This window comes from Triturus cristatus, chromosome 8 (genome assembly GCF_964204655.1).
Source record: "Triturus cristatus chromosome 8, aTriCri1.1, whole genome shotgun sequence".
NCBI lineage: Eukaryota > Metazoa > Chordata > Amphibia > Caudata > Salamandridae > Triturus > Triturus cristatus.
Window position 1 is genome coordinate 1,380,298,931 of NC_140591.1, and position 12,711 is coordinate 1,380,311,641.

Genomic DNA, 12,711 nt, shown 5'->3' on the forward strand with positions numbered 1-12,711 from the left:
TTGTACTGTTCTTCAGGAAGATTGCTCTCTGTTTTTCTGTCCTAGTTTTAGCATTCTTTGAGCCGATGGCCTTCACTGAGGAAGTTTGCAACTTAGCCCACATGAACCAATCTCACAAGAAGCTGAAGATTCCTCTCTGCATAATACAGATCTATACCAGACTTTAATACACTTTTCTGATCATTTTGAAAAGGGCAGACCTTGTGATGAATGATGTAAAGTGCAAGAATTAGGATATTAATCCTGTTGCACATTTTCCAAATTCTATGACACAGAATAAATCCTAATCAGACATATATATGAATAGTTATTACACTATCAAACTATATTAAAGCAAACATTATATGTTGGATATGTGCAATCAATACTTTTGGAAATTACCATCTTGTGTCTTCAGATGTTTTCCTTCTATTGCTGAGCCCGTTTCTATTGTCCATCGGACTCCACACACTTCTAACCAGTTAAAAAGTGCGTGTGCTCTCTCTTTAAACATGGTAAAAATTATATATTTCTAATTGGTACATTTCATTTACTTATAATTCACTAGTATATGGTACTATATGTACCCAGGACTCATAAATAAAATGCTACTAATGTGCTGCAGCAGTCATTGTGCCACCCAACAATATAACACTATAAAACATGTCCTCGGGCCTGGCCCGGTGGCCTGGGTATGCAGTTTGAAACTGCCATTTCGATCTGGCAAAATTAATAATTTACCTGGCCCAATGCTTACTTTTTAATACCTATAAGGCACCCCTAATGTGAGACCTAAATGGTATTGTATTTCAAAAGTACAACATGTATATTTAATATTTTACATGTCCTGGAAGTGAAAAACATTCAAAGTCTTATTTTTACTGTGTCAAGTCTGATTCTTCCAACGAAAAATATGGGGTCACACCATAACAGCTAAAGTACTTAAGTTCAATTTGGGATCAGCTAGAAAATGGATTCAAGGACTCATTTTAATAGCAATTTAAAATCCAACCTAATGGGCAATTTAGATTTTATATTACTATTTTAGAAATTACATTTTTAGAAGTTGTCCTCTCTGCAAGTGTCCAGTGTCACCTAACGGCTGATAGCTCCTCTTTGGTGAGAGGTTGACTGCTCCCAGACAGTGGACAAGGGGCTTGGGTGTGGAGAGGTGTTTTTTTTCGAGCGGGATGGCCTGGTGCCGTGCCCAGCACCCCCGAGCTTCAAAGGATGCCTACCCTGTCACTAGCAGATGGAGCCCACACGTTGCCCTGCCTCTCTTTTGTCTTGATAGCAAGATTGGCTCTAACCCCAGTGGGAGGGGAAGCTTCCCCAGAACATGTTTCGAGTGACCACAAGACCATTTACATAGCTTACAAATAAAACACACAGGGAGTGCTGCAAATGTGGGTATGATCATCCTTGAGAACTTTACTCCATTGAATAGGCAGTGGCCAGGAAATTGCCCCATGCATAGTCTGGCACTGGGCTTAAATGTGGCACCCCTAGTATCCTCCAGAGAACACCCCTGGACCTGAGGAGAATCAGAAGAAAGACTGTTGTGCTGATTGCACAACCTGAAGGAAGATTGGACCTGCCTGCCTTGAACTCAGTAACCCAGAAGTGACTCCAAGGTTGACCTCCTGTTTGAGCTACGGTGATATAACAAGTTGTCAGAGGCCTCTCTCCCTGCAATTGTCCAGCTGACTAGAACAAACCGGATCTGCCATTGTCCCTGCTGCTGGCCTCCAAGCCTGACCTCCTGTTTGAGCTACGATGAAATAACAAACTTTCAGAGGCCTCTCTCCCTGAAAATGCCCTGCTATTCCAACCCAACTGAATCTCTCATTGTCCCTGCTGCAGGCCTCTATTGGAGAGACTCCTAGATCCCATTTGGTGCCGCCCAGGTCCTGGACCCTTGGCTGGTGTTAGAGTGCCCTCCTCCTGACCAAACTGCAAAAGCTGGGACTTGGAAACCTTTTGCCAATTTTCTTTTAGAGAACCTATGGGAGGCTGGGGCTACTGCTGAGCTAACATTGTTGAATCACCGGTCAGCTCAACTTGATAGTTTGTCCCGCTGAAGGACATCTGGCTTTCAGGAAAGTTTCTAAGTCTGAACGTAGAAGGCTTAATGGAACAGACGCTGAGCAGCAACCTGTTAATGTCGAAGCGTTCCTGGACACAGACTTTAGACAGTGCTGAGACCCTGTACTTCAGCAAATCGCTGAAGATTGAGCTTGCAACTTGCCCTGCTGATGACTCATCCGCGACCACTTTTTCTCCAGAAACATTTCTGAGTCAGAAGGTAACCTTTCCATCAGGATGAACCTGATTCTTGTATCTGATCCGCACTCCATCACAGTCAGCCTTAGCATTTGACTTTGACCTGGTATAGTGCAATCAGATAACCATGGTTGTGCATTGCGCTCGTTGGTGCTATTTTTAATTCAACTTTCAAAAATGTATACCCCTGGTTTTATTTATTGGATGTTGGTCATTTTAATATCAATTTATTTATTAAATGTACTGTATTTTTCCAAATTTGTTTGGGAGTGTTGTGTTTTTGCTTTATTACTGCATAAATACTTTGTACTGCATAAATACACAACTCCAAGATAAGCCTCTCTGCTTTGTGAAAAAACTACCAGAAGGTTGAGCACAGGTTCATTTAGTGAAATTTGTGGTCCACCCTGGCAAAGACTGTAGTTATCATGTGAGGTAGGTTCTCAACCCCCTCAACCAATGCCCCAATTTCTGACAAATACTAAAAGAAATACATGTTTATAAATGAAAAATGTACACTCAGATGCATGAATATTGAAATGCAAAAGGGTCCATGAACAGAAGAACACAAAGATGATGTCACTACTTTGTCCCCATACTGGGCTTTCATTGAGCAACCGCAGGTCATGTGATAAAAAACATGTCTCTTCATGGCTGCACCTCTGAAAAGAGGCATACTAATATATTTTTGCAATTGCCCCCAGAGATAGTTAAGTCCTGTGTAGGAAATTAAAAAGGATTAATTTCATGCATACGTTCCTGGATACTTTGGGTACGTGTTGTATTATATACTCATAATCCTCATCCCTGATATGTTTGCCCCTATCCACTATCCGTTTCTTCCTAGGGTCTGTTAAGAGTTGTTTTAAAATATTCACACGGATCATAATTGGTTCATCCCAACACGCAGCACATTCTTGAATGTGCTCTGCTTGTTCACTGTGAGAGACGCGGTGGAGTCAGTGGAAGGGAACAAATTCGCTGTGTCCTTTAGTTTGCACTTTGTTTTTAATCAGACCCATCTCTCCTGAATATGATTAAAAGTGTACAGGGAGTTGGAGCCTATTTTAATTCATATCATTTCACCACACCCTGCACCACGTCACACACCACCACCTTTCACTATAGGATTAGGCCCACCTTAGCGGGCTCACCTTGAAATAGATCTCCCATAAAGAGCTCTATGTGGGTGCCCATTGGGCATTGCAGCGCCCGCCCAATGAGGGACCGGCCCAATGATGAAGCATGACACTTCAGTGTGTAAGGGCTCCATATTCCTAAAAGGGATAGCCCAAGGGCGTGGGTTCACCTTTTGATAATCCCCTTCTGTGTGTGTAGGAGTCTGGTGCTACATATTTGGCCTCTGCTGAGTGGTTTCTGTTGTCCATCAAGCAACCCACTATGTCTGTGCTCCCTTAAAATAAAGCTCAAAGTCTGGAACACCAAATCCTCCCCGGGCACTATGAAGCTGAAGTTTACACAGCACCACCCTTGGGTGATCCCTTTCCGTATCAAATCAGAAATGAAGAAGGAGCCGGTGAGGGGTAATGGGATGTTAGTAAAGTAACACATTGTCAGGATTGTGTCATGATAATACTCATATTAATATTTGACAACAATACAGTCTATTTCAAAGAAAATGCCAATTACTAATGTGAATTTTAAACACTACCAGCACAAAAGTTAATGGATCTAATTGTAACCATGCATTTGTATGATTATTCATCAAGTGCTCACAATATCTTACCTGCTAAACATTACTGCTTATTTATTGTTTGTCAAATACCACTTCACAAACATTAATACAAATTGTATCTAAAAAACATACAGATAGATTCTGAGTAAGATCACTGATAATTGCTAATATTACATTATAGGGAGGATTAGTTCATGATTTGTGCATGTAATGGAGAAAATCAAAGGTAAAGTTAACTGGGGATTTTAGAACAGTTCTGCTGTGTTCTCTGGTAAGTGAATGTACAAATATCCTGTCATTTAGTTCACCAATGCACATATGCGTTGAACCTTATTTGTGATAGTAATCGAACTATATATCCAATCGCCTCATGGGCATGAGAGATGGGTAGTCAGCATGTCATTAAACTGCATAAACTACCTGAGGTCCACAGTGTCCAGGTTAAGGTTAGACACTTCATTCATTAAAATTAAAATATTGGTATTTATCCCAAATTACAAAGGTTTTTGGTTGTATTTTTTCCCCAGTAACTAGACGTTGAATGCATAATAAAGTTTATCTATGTTTCTGTCACAGAATGCTTTCTAATTTTAAAATGTATTTCCTTCTATCAAGTGCAAATTATGCACTCAGAGTGAAAAGCGTATTTATTTATGACTGCCAACAATAGTTATAATAGAGTAAATTACAATAAGTGTGTTCTTACACTGAGTGCGTTGAAATAATTAAAAAAGTCTGTCGTAATTCACCACGTCACTTTATTTTTCTATGCCTTTGTGTAATAGCAGCGGCGGCCGGCACAGATTGGAGGTAGGGGGGTGGGAGTGGGAGGGGGGGAGGACATGGGGGAAGCGGATGTAAAAAAATTAAATGAAAAACAAAAACGTATCTTCTTGCCGCTTCCTCACCGTGCCTCTCCTCCGTGGTCCTCCCTCTCTCGATCTCAACAGGAAGCCCACTCAGGCTCCCAGTCAGCCAATCAGAACCCTGCCTTAGCAGCTGATTAGCCTGAGCGCCATGTTTCGGCGCTCAGACGTTGACTGGGAGCCTGGGCTTGTTCTCCATGCAGGCTGTACGGGAGTTATTATCATTTTATTTTCCCTTAGTTTCACTGCAAAAAAGCAGTGGGGTGATGCTCCCATGCCTTAGCAGAGGAGCCGCCACTCTGTATTAGATCGGAAACATACCAATTTGGTTAAACACAAAAACTGTAATTTACAAATTTATTTTCCTGTACATATTGCAACATTTAAAAGTCAGTGTTCACCACAGCAGTCAGATTTGAAGTTCAATGTCTCGATTCTTTACATTTTCATCTGAATCACATTTTGCATCACTAGTAATTTGTCATTTGCTATTATTTTTAGTGCATTTCTTTTACTAAACAAGATTCTGTGATCGTTAATTAATTCAAATGATACCTTAGTGATATGAAGGTTAACTATAAGCCTAACCCTAAACGCAACTCTACTCTAAAATAAATAGGCAAGACCGACATGGAACTTTAAAATAAATTCACTTGATGCTATTCACATGAATAAAAGAATAAAAAAAGAAAAATAAAGAAATATATTCTTGAATGTGCTTTACATAAATTGAGTGTATTTAGTGTTTAAAGGATAGGGTACTCTGCCACAAACATGGTGGAGTGCACCTTCCGTCAAACTGACAATCCGCCTGTTCTAATTAGAGTCCGGTAGACCATCACCTTTCCACTGGCAGAAACCTTAGATTAACGGCCAGTGGAGTTTTGGCCGGTGGACTAAGTGCCTCAGATATTTAGTGCCGATGTTCTGAAGTAATTTATTTTCTGTTTGGGGCAGCCATGAAAAGCCTTGTGATCCCGTATTAAATTTCTTTTTAAAAATGACCACCACACAGGGTGTCAGAGGCATTAGCTTTTTATTATTCAAAAACAAATTCCCGCTTTCTGGGAATATTTTTGAAAAACAGAAAAGTTGACCGAGTGGCCGCATGAAACATGGCACCGCTAAGCAAACACATAATACCTTACGCAGAATGGTTTTATGCCAATTCTCATTTTCAAGATGTATGTTAGTTTTTTAAGTAAAGAAACTTCTCTAGTCTTGGAATACAATTTTGCCAGTCACTGATTTTCTGCTCCTCATTTTGTTTATACATGAAATTAAAAGTTCCTATTAGTTTTAAGCTTGGTATTGACCTCAAACATATATGGATGAAGGGCAAAGAGTTTTTCCAGAGATTCATCCAACCCAGGATCTAAAGAATTTTTAATGGTGAGAGAGAATCATTGGGCTCTTGCTACAGGCAGCTTTAAATATCTCTTGCAGCCAGCATTGTATCCTAAACTTTAATATATGCTTAGAGTGGGCTTTGAATCAGACCCTTGCTCGTAATTTAATGGCTTTGTCTATTCGAGTTCTCTGCTTCTTATTTGTTGGCTTTTGAAAATTGGATGTTTTTCTTGCTTATATCAATCAATTCTCTGGTCCTTATTTGATGGCTTTCCTCTCTATACATGTGTTTGTCCGGCCCTGGGTGTATTTCTTCTTCACTATGGCATCGGAGTAATATCTTTCTACAGCTTCCACAATGACTTGAACTATTTTTTAGCTTTCCTTTATCACTCCATGGGACTTTATCAATTTCTTCACTTTCTCCCCTTGCCTTTACTTCCCATTCCCCTTGCTCATCAGATTATCTTCTGGCCCTCTGCTTCCCACCAGATTTATTTTTTAATTATTTTTGTGTTCCTGCTCTCTCCTCCTGCTCCTCTGATGCACCTTACCGACTGTTCTGATCTTCCTGCTCTCCCCACTACCACTTCCAAGCTATTCTGATTACCCCACTCTCTCCTATTTCCATACCCCACATATATTTATTTTTAAATAGTTTTTGTGAGGGCCTGGAAGCTGCACTCCGCTATCAGTTTAGTCACTTCTTTCTAGCTGTGTGGCATCCACACAGCCTTAATTTCTTAATTTGCTGTTTGACAATTGATGTTGGCCATCTTGGGTGTTGACTCAAAGATTCCTCGGGAGCGGATCGATGCCAAAAGGGGTCCACCTCTCGACAGCCCCAACCCTGAATGCTGTTAAAGCGCAGGAGAGTGGGATGGTCAAGCGGGGGAAGGAAAGGATGGGAACAGCTGGGAGGGAGATCTGAAAAGGAAGGACACTCAAAACATTAGCCTCTCCTACAATATGTCAGGTTCAACTCAATCTTATGTGAGGGTTTGTACCTGTAAAGAAACTTAAACCACGTTTTCTCCAGGTGTACTCATCCTGGATTCCACACAAGAAATACCCTGTTCTGAATGCTATAGAGGCTTCTATGAACAAAAGGAAGGCAACATGAAAACACGCTCCTCACACTCTGTGGCCAGGCAACAAACACTCTGTTTTTTTTTTGTTTTTTTTTTTAAACCGTTTATTACAAGTCTCAAGAATATACAAGTATGGGCCTACAACCTTCCGGCCGGCCGCTAGTAATGATAGGAGTATAAGACATACATTTATAAAACATGTGGCGTTGCAGAGGAGCATGCTCAGGAGGTAACAACGTCATAAGCCACATCAGCCAGACCCCACTATACGGTTTCATTTTAAATTACGAACAACAAGAAAAACCACACCCACAAGGCAACCCACAATCGGAAATAGCAGCACGTGCTCCCCTAGAGGGGGGATCCCAACTATCCACAGGAGTCTAAAGAGGGGGAAGAGAACAGAGCGAGGACTGGGGGAACCCAATGCCCGGTACCGGGGGAAGGAGTCGGCTAAGGGGACGGGGCTGGCGAGGTATCAGGCAGCAACGGTGGTGCACAGATACCCCCGCGGTAGGCGTTCCAGGGGCCCCATACTTTCACCCATGTCCCAGGCTTACCCCTCGCCACATACACCACCTTTTCTCGAAACATGCACCAGTCCATGTGTTCTTTCCAGGCCGATACCGTCGGGGGCCTCTGGGATCCCCACAGTTGAGCAATATCACGCTTGGCTATCATATATCCCAGAGTCACCCACCACGTCTGCGGCGCCGAGTAATCAGTTGGTTCCCACACATTCAACAGGCATCTCCTCGCTTCAGGCAGCAGCGCCACATGCGTAACCACTCGCAGGACCTCATGCACACCACGCCAGAATCGCTCCACCTCCGGGCATTCCCACAAGATATGCAGAAAGGTCCCCAAAGCACCACACCCACGCTTACACAACCCATCTTCAGCATAGCCCATACGCAGAAGCTTTGGCCCCGTCATGTAGACCCGGTGGAGTATCTTGAGCTGGACGAAGCGAAGGCGAGCCGGTATGGCCACCTCCTTCGGGGAGGCCACCGCTGAGGTCCAGTCCTCGTCGTCCAACTCCAGCCCGTCGGCAACCCAAGCCTCACGGAGGGCAGTCAGCAAGCCCGAGCGGTCGTTGATCAGTTTTTTGTATATCAGTGAGATCGTGCTGTCCGGGACGTGTCCATCCAGCACTCTATCCTCCAGGGGGGAATACTCCGGGATGGAGGCAACGTCCGGGAAGACGGAGCCCAGTGCATGACGGACCTGCAAATACCGAAAGTACTCACTGCCCTGCAACTGAAATTCCGTCTGCAGCATCTCGAACGTTTTAAATCCTCCCCTCGTCCAGAGATCCCCCACTTTGCTGATGCCTATTATGTCCCACTTCTCGAAGCCCTTCGAGGTCCACAGGGAGCCCAACCGCTCAGACGCGTATAGCGGTGACGCCCGGGTCAAACGGTCCTTCCACCCCATAGCTGCATTGGCCGCGTGCCACACTCGCACCATGACACGCTTGGGGCCCGTCAGACGAGCGTCGGGCGCGCTAGAATAGAGCGCTCGATTGTAGTCGCCACCTGGCAGTAGCATCTTGTCCATTTCAAATGCCGGGTTTAAGGCGGGCCCGTATAGGCCATGGTTAATTGCAGCTAGCTGGGAGGCCCAATAGTACCGTTTAATATCCGGGAGGGCAATCCCCCCGTCATACCATGGGAGCGTCAACTTCGCCAGGGCAATACGCGGCCTCCCGTCCCAGAACAGGCGGCGTTGCAGACTCTCCACCTCACGGAAGTAGCGCGCCGGGACTAAGTCCATAGTGTTCTGCAAAGCGTACAGGAAGCGTGGCAACGACATCATCTTGAACAATGCCGCCCGGCCGAGCGGCGAAAGCGGCAGGCGCCGCCAGCGCGCGACGTCCTCCTTCAGGCGCTGGAGGGGGGGAAGCAAGTTCCGTTCGTAGCGGGCCTCCGGGTCCAGAGTAATGAAGACACCCAGGTACCTGAACCCCCGCGAGGCGATCTGGATCGGACAGCCCCGCGGGAGGATGGGAGCCTCCCCAGAGAGCACATACACACATGATTTAGCCCAGTTGATGACAAGGCCGGAGTTGCGACCGAATGAATGTAAAACATCAACCAGTACTATTAGTGATTTACGTGGGGAGGCTAGGTACAAAAGGATGTCATCAGCGTATAGGGACACGCGGTCCTCATACTCGGGGGTCCAACGGAGACCACGGATGGAAGGATGCCACCGCAGCCACTCCGCCAGGGGCTCCAAGGCAAGCGCAAACAGGAGCGGCGACAAGGGGCAGCCCTGTCGCGTGCCCCGGCCCAGCTCGAACGGGGCCGATACTCTTCCGTTCACCACCACCTGCGCCAATGGGCCCGAATACAACAATTTGACCCAACTGATGAACCCTGGGCCAAATCCAAACTTCGCAAGCATCGCCCAGATGTACGGCCACTCAAGCGTATCAAACGCCATGGTGGCGTCTAAGGACGCCAAGATGGCCGGTTCCCGTATGAATGGGACACGTGCGAGCACCCCCTGCAAACGCCGCAGGCTCAGGGCTGTGTTGCGATGGGGAATAAAGCCGGACTGGTCCTGATGAACCAGATCGCCCACCACGCCGACCAGCCGATTGGCCAGTACCTTGGCGAGAATTTTGGGCTCCGCATTCAGTAGCGAGATAGGCCGATAGGATGTAACCCGGTCCCGAGGTCTCCCCTCCTTGTGGATCACCACGATTGTAGCCAGACGCTGGTCCAGCGGGAGGGAGCCCAGCGAGTGGGCCGCCAGGAACATTGCACGGAGGTGGGGCGCCAGTGCATCCGGTCGCAACTTGTACAACTCGATAGGGATACCATTCGGGCCCATGGCCTTGCCAGAAGCGACCGAACGTATGGCGAGGGCGATTTCGTCGGAGGTGGGAGCGGCGTCCAGCGACACCCTGTCCTCCCCGGAAAGGGACGGCAGCGCGATATCCCTGAGCAGGGCACGGGAATCCTCTTCAGAGCAGGAAGAGACCGGGGAATACACCTCGCGGAAATAATCCGCGAAACAGGAGACAATTTCTTCTGGCTCAGTTACACACACACCATCCGTTTTCTCAATCAGCGGGACCACACGATTCGCTCTCTCCTTTTTGTCCAACCACGCTATCAGTTTACCAGCCTTATCACCCACATCATACAGTCGCCCCTGTTGCTCTCTACCGAGGCCCCTGGCCGCCTCCGTGACGAGGGCCCTATAGGCCGCCTGCTTGAGTTGGAGGACATGTAGTGCAGCATCCGTCACCCCACCTTCTAGATTACCCTCCAATTCGACTATTTCAGCCTCCACCCGGGTCACCTCCTCCCGCTCGCGCCTCCGGGCGTGGGAAATAAGGGATAGGGCCTCCCCTCTGAGAACTGTCTTGAAGGCCTCCCACAGGGAGATAGCCGAAGGCACGGACCCTACATTCTCATCAAAATATCGCTGCAGGGATTTAATCAAGTCAGCGCGAATGGTGGGGTCGCGCAGGTACCAGGAATTGATTGGGACTACCCTACCCTCACCCCTCGGAAAGACATCGAAATGTAACAGGAGCGGGGAGTGATCTGAGATACCCCGTGCCAAATGGCGCACCTCTCCCACCCTCCCGACATAGGCCGCCGGGACAAGGACATAATCAAGCCGTGAGAGACTACCATGGGCCCCCGAGTGGAAAGTGTACTGCAGCTGCGTGGGATGTTTTAAGCGCCAGCAGTCCACCAATCCCAGTGTATCCAAGAGGCCGGATAGCCACGCCTGTGCCCGGGGGAGGTCCCTGGGGGGGTGACGATCCACAGTACCAGAAACCACCGCATTAAAGTCCCCCCCCACCACCAGAAGCCCCCCCGGAAGGCCAAGGAGGAGGCGCCCCAGGTCTGCAAAGGTGGTCGACTGCAGCCCCGGTGGGACATATACTGACACAAAGACAACCACTTTGCCCTCCATTCTCCCCACCAAGACAGTGTATCGTCCCCTATCATCGTGGAGCACCTCATCAATTTCCAACGGGAGCGAGTTCTTTACCATGATGCCCACACCCCTTGAGGCTGACGTGAAGCCCGAGTGGGCCACTAGGCGGTAGCCACGCCGATTCATGGCACAGAAGGAATTGCCAATAAGGTGTGTCTCCTGCAGAAAGACTACATTGGGCGAGAGTCGCTTCAAAAACTGCAGGACCACACCTCGTTTGATCCTGTCCCCCAGTCCATTAACGTTCCAAGACAACAAAGTTAATTCCCTACCCCCCATCATACACAGAAGCCATCATTCGTCCCCCCGAGAGCACCTTAGAACCAACACAAAAATAAGTTTGCCTTGTGATAAAAACGAACAACACCCCATCCCTGCCCACCCACCCCAACAGAACTCCCCCCTCCCTGCACCCCTGCATGAGCCCAAACAGCCCCCCCAACGTGCAGTGTGCCTGTCGCCCCATAGATAGTTAAACTAACTAGACCCCCAGAGGAGGAGGGAGAACCCCCAAGAGACCCCACACAACCTCCATAGGAGGGGAACTTACACGAACAGACGCATGGTCAAAAATGGCATCAATTTCGTCCAGAGCGAGGCCTAATATTAGTCCCTCAGACCTGATCCGGCGAGCCCTCTCCCCCCACCGCTCCCCCCCCGCCCCCCGATCCCGATCCCCAGACAGAGTATCCAGCCAGTCCCCGGCCGCTTCGGGACGATCAAAAAAGTGTGTGCGACCATCCACCTCCACTCGCAGCTTAGCTGGGAAAAGCATGGCGTATTTGAGGTTTAGATCCCGAAGACGGCGTTTGACACCGAGGAAGCTCAGTCTCTGCTTCTGGACCGCTGGGGTGAAATCAGGATAACAATTTACGTCCATATTTTCAAGTCTAACCGGTCCCTGTAGTCTGGAGGATTGCAGGATAGCGTCTCTGTCCCGAAAATTGAAAATCCGGGCAATGAGAGGCCTCGGAGGGGCTCCGACCTTAGGCCTTCCCCCGGGAACCCTGTGGGCCCTCTCCACCGCGAAAAATTTACCCAGCCCCCGTGGCTGGAGATGGGTAACAATCAGGTCTTCCACGAAGAGGTCCGCCGCCGCCTCCTCACGTCCCTCAGGCACCCCGATGATGCGGATGTTGTTCCTCCGGGCCCGACTCTCGGAGTCCTCCAGGCGGCGATCCATCAGCGCACTCGCCTGACTAAGCCGGCGCACCTCCGTTTGTAGGGCCGCCACATCTGTCGTAAGGCCCGATGCGGTGTGGGCCAAAGAATCGACTCGGTCGTTGGTTTTGGAAAGATCGGCCCTTACCAGGCCAACATCCACGAGGACCGAGTCGATCTTCTGCGCCAGTGTATCGAAACGCTGGCCCACCGAGGCCTTCATCTCGGCGATGGCGCCCATGACATCCCGCAGAGTCAGATCCGTGGGCAGATCAGGAGCATCAGTAGGGCCCTCAGGGGACCTGCGTGGCACCTCGGG